This window comes from Macaca fascicularis, chromosome 4, assembly GCF_037993035.2.
Source record: "Macaca fascicularis isolate 582-1 chromosome 4, T2T-MFA8v1.1".
NCBI classification, from domain to species: domain Eukaryota; kingdom Metazoa; phylum Chordata; class Mammalia; order Primates; family Cercopithecidae; genus Macaca; species Macaca fascicularis.
The window spans coordinates 47,124,280-47,135,124 of NC_088378.1; the positions used below are offsets into that span (position 1 = coordinate 47,124,280).

The 10,845-nt window shown below is 46.6% G+C and overlaps 1 protein-coding gene across 12 annotated transcripts in view; it reads right to left on the reverse strand.

Moving 5' to 3' along the window:
* The window catches only part of HIVEP2 (HIVEP zinc finger 2), a 196,659-nt gene extending 187,383 nt beyond the window's left edge, over positions 1-9,276 (reverse strand). For 4 of the 12 annotated variants that reach the window (XM_065543468.2, XM_065543478.2, XM_065543470.2 and 1 more), the window contains exon 1: positions 8,852-9,276. The gene's annotated coding sequence lies outside the window, so the exon portion shown is untranslated. Of the gene's footprint in view, positions 1-7,368; positions 7,501-7,711; positions 8,133-8,851 lie in introns of those variants that run through there. The other 8 variants (XM_045391432.3, XM_065543481.2, XM_045391438.3 and 5 more) reach the window with 4 other exon arrangements.
* Between the last annotated feature and the right edge of the window lie 1,569 nt (positions 9,277-10,845).

The following is a 10,845-nucleotide window of genomic DNA, read 5'->3' on the forward strand; positions in this document are numbered from 1 at the left end:
AAATTTCACAGTGACCCTTGAATGGGTATTATCCTCATTTTGTAACCTCAGGGAGGTTAAGTAACTTACCCAAATTCCCCCAGGTGGTAGTGGAGTTGGAATTTGCCCTATTCTGTCTGACTTCAAATCCAGGTTCTTAATCCCATAGGCTACCTGTTTATCCATATACAACTAAGGGGAAACATTGTGCTAAGTGATAAATATGGTTGACCTTTTTTAAATATTTGAAATAATTTTGATGTGTAAACAATTGCTTATACTGCATGAAATGGTAAAAAGACAAAGCATTTTCGGAGCCAAAAAACCCTGAGTTCGAATCCTGCTTCACCAATGACTATCAAACCATCCCTGCAAAAACCTGTCTGAATGGAAGTTTCTTTAAGTGTACACATCAAGATAAAAAACCAAATCTTCTCAGGGTGGTTGTTAGGACTGAGTGACGTAATGTAGGGAGACAGCCTGGGATGGAGCCTGGCACAGGTGAGTGCTCTTTAAGCTGAAATTGCCTTCCTTCTAACGGATTTGCTAAATTGGCACTGTGCTGATTTTTTTAAGTGTCTTGTTCATCCTTGTAATACCATAATTACAGAATATAATGACATTGCATTCTCTACAACTACAAAGTAGAATTTATAAACTGATAGAATATGAGCTGGAAGAAGCTTTAGGAGCCATCTGTTCCAATCTCTTCCATTTCCAAATGAGGTCCAAAGAGCTTCGATGACTTGTTTCCAATTTTCACAGAAAGTTAATTGCAAAGACAGGACTAGATCTTGCGCCCCTCCCAGCCCCACTCCGGCTATACCCTCCTCTTTTGCTTCACATTACATAGGCATGGCAACGCATGTAATTTTCTAACAATTAAGCAGTATAAAATAACCTCAATTTAATTGCATCCAATTAACAAGCCAAATTAGCGTTTCATATGTACACTATTAAACTAGTTGTCTGCCTTCCAAAAGAAATAAAACACTGTTTCAAATAAATCTAGGGTCTTAGTGAACAAAGCTACTTACAGTTTAAATCACCTTTCCTATAATCTTCTTTTTATGGAATTAGACATTAATCTCCATTTTAAAAGAAATATTTTCTGCAACTATCAGGATGAGAAGTCACACTGTATAAGTAGCAAAATTTTCTCTCTCACAGAACACCTATGGTTTTCTACAATTTGTATATGTGTGTATGCACACGTGCAAACCTGTACACAACATATGCATGCTGTCAGATCCCTAATCAAATACAAATGAAGGTGTGTCTACATTTACCTACTACCCTACTTTCAAAAGTCCCACCTTTTTCCTAGGCTTCTGAACTCAAGTGAAATCTGCCACAATGCAAATAATAAGAGCTTCGATTATCTCCTGCTTTTTTTTTTGTTTTGCAGAGAAAATGAAACCATTAAATAAATCTTTGCCCAACAAAGCGCTGCATTTCAAATACACTGTGCTACACTATCTGTGCAGTATTGTAATGATTTAGATACAGCTGGGTATCAATTAAAAAGCAGTATTCCAACTAACCACGAAATGTATCACTGCTCCATTCCTCATACATGTATTCCTAAACATATAATTACATTGTAATTTTAAGTATAAACGTCTGCAAGTTGGTGTTTGATGGTCAACTTTCACTACTCATATCTATAAATATATTCCGTAGTAAAAAAAACTTATATTAGGTTAAAATAATGATGCAATACTTATAATGTTGTTCAAACTGACAACCTGTCATACACATTTGGCCATGTTTAACAAAATATTTTAATCACTTTTGTTACTTATGATTTTTAGGGTACTTTTAAACATATCAATTAACAGAATAAAAGAATTCATATTATCGTTCAGTAGGGGCAACTTTCATTACTTCTCTTTAAGATATTTTGGCAATCTAACTGTCCCCTTGCCACCAAGATATTCATCCCATATACCCTTATAAGCTTTCTGAAACACACAGTTTACAGCACTACTCCGCTGCTCAAAAACCTTCAGTAATGTTCAGCTTTCTCTGCAGGTCTTCGAGGCACCAAAAGATCTGGAGCTACGTACCTTTCCAGGCTCCCAACTCCTCCTCCGCCCTGGCACTATCCCTGTCCCCTCCCATTCCAGGTCAGAGTATGGGGAGCTCCTGCCTCCCTTGTTTACTCAATGAAATTCTACTTAACATACAAGGTCCTCAGTAAAAAAAAGAATCCCCTCCTCTCATAAGAACCCTCTAATCTTTCCAGTTGGAAAAAATCCTGCTTCCATTTATACTCTACTCCCAATTGTAAGTTTTAATAAAGTTTACTATAAGTCATGTCTCTTCTAGATTGTAAAATGTTTGAAGTTGGAAATCATCATCCTTTAATCTCTGTTGCTCATTCTGACTCTTGAGCTGACTGCAGAGCCCAAGCTCGGAACTACTACATAAAATAGACTCTTTTTGGCCCAGCATGATGGCTCACGCCTATATTCCCAGCACTTTGGGAGGCCAAGGTGGGTGGATCACCTGAGGTCAGGAGTTCAAGACAAGCCTGGCCAAGATGGTGAAATCCCGTCTCTACTAAAAATAAAGAAATTAGCCAGGCGTGGTGGCGAGCACCTGTAATCCCAGCTACTCGGGAGGCTGAGGCAGAGAATTGCTTGAACCCAGGAGGTGGAGGTTGCAGTGAGCTGAGATCGCACTACTGCACTCCAGCCTAAGCAACAGAGTGAAACTCTGTCTCAAATAAATAAATAAATAAAAATTTAAAAAGACTCTTTTTGTCACCCAAATTGAATTTCCTACATTATATAAATTATAAAACGGAAAAAAAAGTAATCAAATGATGCAGTGGACAAAATAAAGGATAGTGATTTTTCACTAACCTCTGTTTCTACTCTTTCGCTTCATATTTTCATGTCACACAGACCCCTAATCACATGGAAAGTAAGAAATCAGATCTAAATTTCTCCAAAGATCCTGATATTTGCAATCATGAGGAGAAATTATTGGGATAATTGAATGTCTCAGTCCCTTGCTAGTTGTTTGAAAATATGTAGATCTAGCTCATGCAGGGTTCCAAAGATTAATTGGTTACTTCATACAGTCACCTTGTAAAGACTTCTGAATTGGTAGTTATTTATTAATTGAATCAATGATGCTGGCCATTTTTGTTAACTGGAGCACCAAATAAGTATTTTTATAACTTAAATTATTTGTTATTTAAAAAATCTGCAAATAATAATAGTTAATTTACAGGTAAATCCTTCAAAGTGAAGTCATTACATATAGTCATTAAAAATTCCATGTGCTCCAAGACAATTGATGTGGAAGCACTGAGAAGAGACAGGTGTTACCAAGGTTCTTCCAATTTCAAGGCCCTGCCCCTCAAAATTCCCTCTCCAAGGATCAACCTGTAACATGGTCATTTGGAGGGTCATGATGTGTCCCGATTTGCCAAAGGCAGTCCTCACATTTGTCAGGTTGGATAATCATTCCTGCAGTCAAACTTCCTTCAAGGCCCTGCATTACCTTTCTCTTGTTATCAGCCCCAATGGCTTGTTTTTAACTCCTGGAAAGGAGCTCCTTTAGTAGTTCGGGTCATTATTTATACCCTGCATGTCTAGCACAAGGCCTAATCTACAGGAAATACTTGTTGAATGACTGAGAGAGTGAACTGCATTGACCAACAATAATAGTGCACCAGTCATAGTACTCTGAATAGAGGATTAAGATTATACATAAGTGAAAAGTCAAAAAGATTGGCCCTGGGTACTTCCTGAACTTACTTCCATCCCCCTATGACCCAGAAGTAGCAGGTGAGACTCCCTCTTCTTTCTGCTGAGAATCACCCTCAGGCACATAAACATCATGTCCATCTCTTCCTCTCTCCAAAGTACTTTCTCAGATAGATCTAAACAATTAGATCTCAAGTTTTAAGGGGGTTGGAAATCTAAGATTATAGACATTTGTAGAATAGATCACATGTCATAGGTAATACCTCAAATGATGAGTGATGGGAGTGTATGTTAAGATAGCACAAATTCGGCCTAGAACAATAGTGACCCAAATATCAGGCAGTTCTGATTCTATTCTAAATGTAGTCATGAAGCCAGTTTAGGCCCGTGTCTATCTAATGTCGATATTCACAATTTGGCTTAGATAAGCCAAAGATTGCACAGACCAAGAATGCTATGTTATCCTCTTTCTCACAATGATTTCGGAGTTGTGACACAATAATAAAGTGCTAAAATGTTTTCCCAAATTAGTTAGTGGCATCTCATAGCTACAAATACTGGTTTACTCAACCTTTTTTTCAGAAGCATTGCTATAAATATCATACAGAAAGCAGTGCTTTTGATTGTCACCAAATACCAGGAACAAAGAGAAAATATTACTTCTCATACAATTACTTTAATACAAGCATGATCTTATTTTCACAAAGTTTTCCTATTTTTCTTTAATCCTCTGTGTTCATCCACAACTTAAAACACTGTAAATCCTACAGGTTTCACAGTAGAGCCCTCACTTGAATATTCACTAAACTTTAGCTCCATATTCATAAAGGATCTGCCTGTATGGTTAAAGCGAATCCATACACTCTGGATGGTTTGAAGTTCCTTATGAAACCTTAATTTCATTGAGTTAGCAAACTTCCTCTGCTCCTTTTTATATCACTTTAAAAGTTGTAACAGTTAAATCCCAAGTTTTAGCCAAAATATGAATTGATGATGAATTCACATATAAATCCACGAACTGGAAGCATATCATTGAAATTTTCAGGTAGATATTTAAACTGTGAACTGTTTCTCCACCTACAGAATTAATGTATAGACCAAGAGAGAGTTCTGCTGATGCTGATCACATACCAAAATGTGAAAACAGTGTTTATTTTTAACAAATAGGAGATGAGTAGCCTGTCTGATCCACAACTATACATCCAGTTGACCTTAGCCACTTTTCCCTTATGATAATAATTACCACATCAGTCATTAAATTTCTTTACAACCTTATAGATTATACTTTCACTCATGCCAACTAACATTTTCTATCATTCTTTAAAATTACTTTTGCTACGTGAAGCTTTCAAATTGACTTTAGCTAATTATTGATAATAATTTAAAAACTGAAACCCAACCCAAATAGTGTACTTGCTATAATTCAAAAACTGAAACCCAATACAGTGTACAACACAAAGAATTATTTGTTATTGCTGCTGTTAAAATGAGCCCTGCTTCGGAAAAAAATGGCAAATTCTGGAATAAGATTTTTCATTTTAAATTAAATCAGGATAAAAGAGTCAACCTGATTTTCTGAATAGTGACAAAGTGCCAAAAGTTCAAGCAGACACATGCACCATTACTCCACAAGGAATGTCTCCATATATATTGTCCTCTGTTTTGTTTTCATGGTAACAAGAATATTCACAAACACATCTCATGCAAAGGAGCCTGATCAATCAAACTATTCTGCTGGTTAATCTTTCAGTGTAATCAAAGAGCATTATTTTCCTATGTGATAATATACACATAGGAAATTTTTCACATTCCATGTTAAATAGGAATATATAAATGTTTTATGTACTTCAGTGGTATTTTACCAAACACCTCTACAAAGATCTAACCAATTAAAAATCAGTTAGATCTTAAATTTGTAAGATCATTAATATACCACCATTCCCAAAATTGTCCCTGAATCAGTCACACATCAATTTACTCTTGAATATCCTTGTATAAATATAAGCCATCTCTAATAAATTTAGCCACATAAAATACAATCACTGTAACAAAATACAGATGCCAATGAGCAAATTTTGTTTTATACCTGACCTATGCTCAACGCAAGAAATTGTCTCAGACAATGTTCAAAAGATTCATCATTATAATGTAATACGTTTCTGTATATAGGAAATATACTGCATGTTTCAAACCCAGTGGTCAAAAGGGATTATGACACTTGAAACAAACACTATCATTAAGTAAATACTGATAACTCCTTTTCAGTTCACAATGCAAATGTACAGTTGTCATTTGGTACCATGACTCCTTAGGGTTCCACAGGGAATTTTCTCTTAATAATGAAAATGATACCCACTTTACTCACAGAAAGGGCATTTCTGTTCTGATAAGCCATTTGGCCTATATCCTAAAAATCAAACCCAATCTACTCATTCCACAATCTACTTTGTTAAAATTCTGCTTTTGGCACTCTTATAAGGTGAAAAAGCAATGAGGCATTTGCTACATATGTAGCAAACATATGTGATCTATATGTGCAAATATTTAAAATAACTTGGTTTGCTCAAGGACAAATATCACCAAACATTACTATATCACTGGAGGAAACGTTTCTGATAAAGTTAAATGGCCTTTTTCTAGGAGGACAGCTCATTGCAAATTTAATTAAAATGGATCTTATTAATATTTCAAGTAATTTCTGGGCTTGATTATGCACTACAAAAGAAACAACTGTACTGAAGAGAAAAATCAATAGCCCTTGACTAGGGCTCTGGGTATGCTAGAAAAACAGTTCTCTCGTGAATTACTGAGGTCTAGCTTTAGGGTTGGGGGCGAGTACCAATATTCATTTGGAGGTAAACTGAGTTATTTTTTAAACGGCAGAAAATGAAGGAGAAAAATCAGTTCAAATTCTCCATTATAATGAAAGTACAGGAAACAAGCCTTTCTATATTCATTTTAGGCCTAAATAACTCTGCAGAGAATAAGGGTTTTGCAATGTCAGTTGCACACACAGCTTCCTGTGTGAATGCTAAGCCATTACAGGTGTCCTAAGGCCTCCAGTGAAACCTATTATCAAGAGATTCCTCTGGTCTCCTCCAAGTCATCCCCAGCGCCCCCCATCTGCCGCCAACACATTATTGCTCCTCTCCTCCAAGTGTCTTGATTAAGGACCCTCTCTCTTCTCCGCACTCCCGAGGTTAAATTGCCCCCGTTCCCTTGGTGTAGCAGGTTACAAGCTCTCCCGTTAGGGAGGACTAGTGCCTGCAGTCCTTTTTAGTTAGATGCTTTTAAGTCAGAGATGACAGGAGCCACTTGAAGAAACCCTCCTTCCCTTCTTCCTTTCCCCAACTAGAAACCAAGTCCCTGAAGGACAACACCCAGGGACGCTTCCTGACCTTCTATCCCCTCACCCAATTTGGGTTTGGAGGGTTGGGGTCGCATTTTCTCATGTCCTCTGCTGCACTGGATATGTTATGTAAGAAGGACCAAACGCGGGAGGCACATGCGTATAAGGCGCACCGATCTGTGATAACAGCTGGGGTAGCAGAACGGATCTGGAGTCTACCCCCCCCCACCCCACCAACAAATATGACAGACCCCACACATGCACATCAGCACCCCCTCCCCCAACCTCTCACTCACACACACACACACACGCACACACCCAGAGCAATGTTTTCCTGTCTCACCCCTACCAGTACCAGAGGCACAGAATGGAAAGGCGGGGGGTGGGGGTGAAAGGAGGTGAAAGAGGAGGAGGAGCAGCAGCACATCTGCTTTGATAGCAGCCGGCAGTGCTGCCGCGGCAGAGAGCCCCTCGTTAACCCCCTTCCTGTGGCTGCACCACGTCATGGAACATTCCCGGAACGGGCCAACGTTCCACCCACTTCAGGGAACAGACATAAAGGCGCAGACCCAGCTCCCCACAGTGCACAGCCCAAACACACATGTCCCTTCCCGATCCCCGGCCAGACGCACAGACAAACACGCATGCAAACCGCCCCCACCCGTCTCCACGCGCGCGGGTCCAGCCGGCAGCTGCCAGAGCCGCTCTGCGGCCGGTGCACCCGCAAGGCGAGGGCGCCTCCGCCTGAACCTTCCATCGAGACAGTCCCCTCCTTCCTCGTTTCCTTCCTTCTCTCCTTCTTTCCTTCCTTGCCTCGGAGGTAAAGGGAGTCACTGAAATGCCCAGAGCCAGCGCCTTCGCTGCGCTCGCTCGGCCGCAGGCCGGCGGCCCGGGCCTCGCGCCGCCCGCCAGCCCGGCCGCCCGCGCCGCGCGCCGCGGCCCCCTCCCCCGCTACCTGACAACGGGCCCCCGCCGGCCGCCGCAGCCGCAGCGGTGGCCGGGCCGTGCGCGCCGGTGCACGTCGCTCATTAGTAAGCAGGCACATTCCTGCCTCCAGCGCTCCCGCGCGGCCCCCTCCCCCCAGGACATTACGCAAAGCAGCCTCTCCTCATCTGCATAGATCCGCGGCCAGGGTATTCCCCGCATTTCCCCACGCGCCCGACACCCCTCCCACGGTCTCCCCCCATCCCCGCCCCCTCCGACCCTCACCCTTGGGCCACCGGGAAGGGGCTAGGGGCACGCGCCGGGGAGCGGGGAACGGAGTTAGGCGGCGGCGATTCCAATATAAAGTGAAACAAGCTACCAGCGCCGAAGGAGGCAGGAAAAACCCAGCGCCCAGGCCACTTACCGAGCCGAGGAGGGACCTAGATTCCCGCCGCTCCGCTCTCGCGGTGGCCGGTCCGCCCACCGCGCACCCCGAGGCTGCACCCAGCACCCCAGAGGCGAGACGTGGAGGAACGCTGTGAACAAGCCGGGAGACCCTCCAAGTTGCTCTGGGCTCCGGGGAGCGTCAAGGTCCAAGACACAACTTGGCAAAGACTTGTGCCACAGTCACCGAAGATGTTTGTGCGGAGACCCTCCTCCGGGGAGCGACGGCGCTCGGCGGCGCCCTGCTCTCCTCCTCTCCACCCCCTCACCTCCAGCCCGCCTCCCGCCGGCCGCCCGCCTCCGGGCCGCGAGCCCCTCGGGCGGCTGTCAGCTCCCGGCCGCCGCCGGGTGACAGGGGCGGGAGGAGGGCGCGACGCGGCGGCCCGAGCCCGAGCGGGCGAGGGGGATCCTCGCAGCCGCGGCGGCCGCTCACCTGGAAAGTCACCGCTGAGGAGGAGGAGAAGGAGGACGGACAGGAGGAGGAGGGAGAGGAGGAGGGGGAGGAAACCCCCCTGGTGCCCTTGTTCTTGCTGCCGCGGCGGCCGCTCCTCGCCAAGGCTGAGCGTGTCTGGTGGGGGGTGTCTGGTAGCATTTCCTTAAGGACAGAGGGAGGGCGGGCGCGGAGGGAGGGAAGAGATCCCGACCGCCAGCCCAGGCTCCTCTTGCCTTTATTTATTTTTCTGACACTGTACGGAGATGTGCCCGGGGTAGGAGCCGCCGGACTCAGGCGGGAGCCGCGAGGCCCGGGCCGCAGCTGTCTGCGTGCGGGAGCCGCAGCGGCCGCCTCCCCTCCCGGGCTGTGGACGCACCGGGTTATTCCTGGCAGCGCCTCCCCGAACAGAAGTTACTAGGAGGAGTGCGCGGCGAGGGCGGACTGGGGGGAGAGGCGGAGGGAGGGAGGGAGGGAGGAAGAGGGAGAGACTCAGCCAGCGACGTCATCGGATCCCCCAGCGCGTCCCAGGGAGGGAGGCTGAACCAGAAAAACCAGTCTGGAGCCAGCGAGCGAGAGAGGGATGTGCGGCTCGCGGGGGACGGGGGAGGGAGGCGGTCGGGAGGGCAGGGCCCGGCCCCACGGCTGCCGCTCCGGGCAGGGAGATCGCGGCCGCGCACTCGCTCGGTCGGAGCGGGGAACTCCCCGGAGAGTCGGTGTCTGCTTGTCATGCAAAAAAACTTGGGCATCTCTAGGAGCCTGAGAATTTTCTCTAAGGATGTGGAAACCTCCTCCGTCCCCACCCCTTCCCCATTTCCCAGAGAATCGTCGTCTGCCTTCCTGACGAACGGAATTGTATAATTAGTAGTGTCCTTAGATTTAGTCCCAGTACTCCGGAACCCTGGCCTCTCCTCGCCCCTGCCTCTACTCACAATTATCGATCAAGAAAAGCAAAATCAGACTGGCTCCTGGCTGCGTTTCTGGAGCTTCGCAGTGTTTTACTAGCACTTTCCCTGCCCCTGCGGGCGCGCGAACTTTTCACGTGCTCTAAACGCCCGAATTGCCTTCTCTGGGGTCACTCACCAGGGTGCCCCCGGGGCCCCCAGCTCTGGGACCGCGGCCCGCCCTCGCCGGGGAATTCAAATAGGTGTGGGCAGCGGCGCGAGGAGCAGCTGCCGGTTTCCTGGTGGGCCGCGCTGGAACCTCGGGGCGAGCTGCCACCTTCAGCCTGTGCACTTCCCTCTCCACGGAAGGGACCGGAGTTGAAATCACACCCAGCCCTGGGAGAGCGGGGCCGGGGGGCGGAGAATCCCAGGCGAGTGGGTGCCGAAGCTCTGGGCTTCCTCCCAGGCCGGGCGACACCCGGGGGACACCGGGGCTCCCTCGGGCCGTTACCCTGCCTATGTGGACTGGTGTGCACCCTCAGGGGAGGTTCCCAGGCGGCCACGGTGCCCGAGCGCGACCAGTGACTGCTGGGCCGGGCCGGTGCCCGGAGTGCCTCCTCCGGGTGGTCTCCCGGCCGAGCGGGGACAGCGCGCAGCCCCTCCCGGGCGCCCCAGTCCCCGCGCCCTGCGGAGCCAAGCCGAGCGCCCAGGGCGCCGCAGGTCCCATCCGTCCTCCCCACCCCCCGGCCGCGCCGCCGCCCTGCCCGGGGCGGAGTAAACAAGAGACGCGCAAGATTTGACCTGGTGCGACCCGGCTTTCTGGCCGGGGTTCCCCCTGAGCAGGTGACTCCGTGGGAGGGGTGGAAATGAGTCTCAGGAATTCCGGGCCAAAGACAATAACTGTGGTTCTGCTTTTAAAGCAGGTATTTCACCAACAACTGCGGAATGTTTTGTGTCTCGAGTTTCAAATTTCGCGGAAAGGGACCAAATGTCAGGACATATAAAATATCCCCTTCCCTTTTCATTAAAAATGAATGCATTACAAAGGAAGGGCAGCCCCTTAATGCCTGCGAGAACAGCGCCGCTGGTTCCGGGTTTGTTTTGTTGTTCATT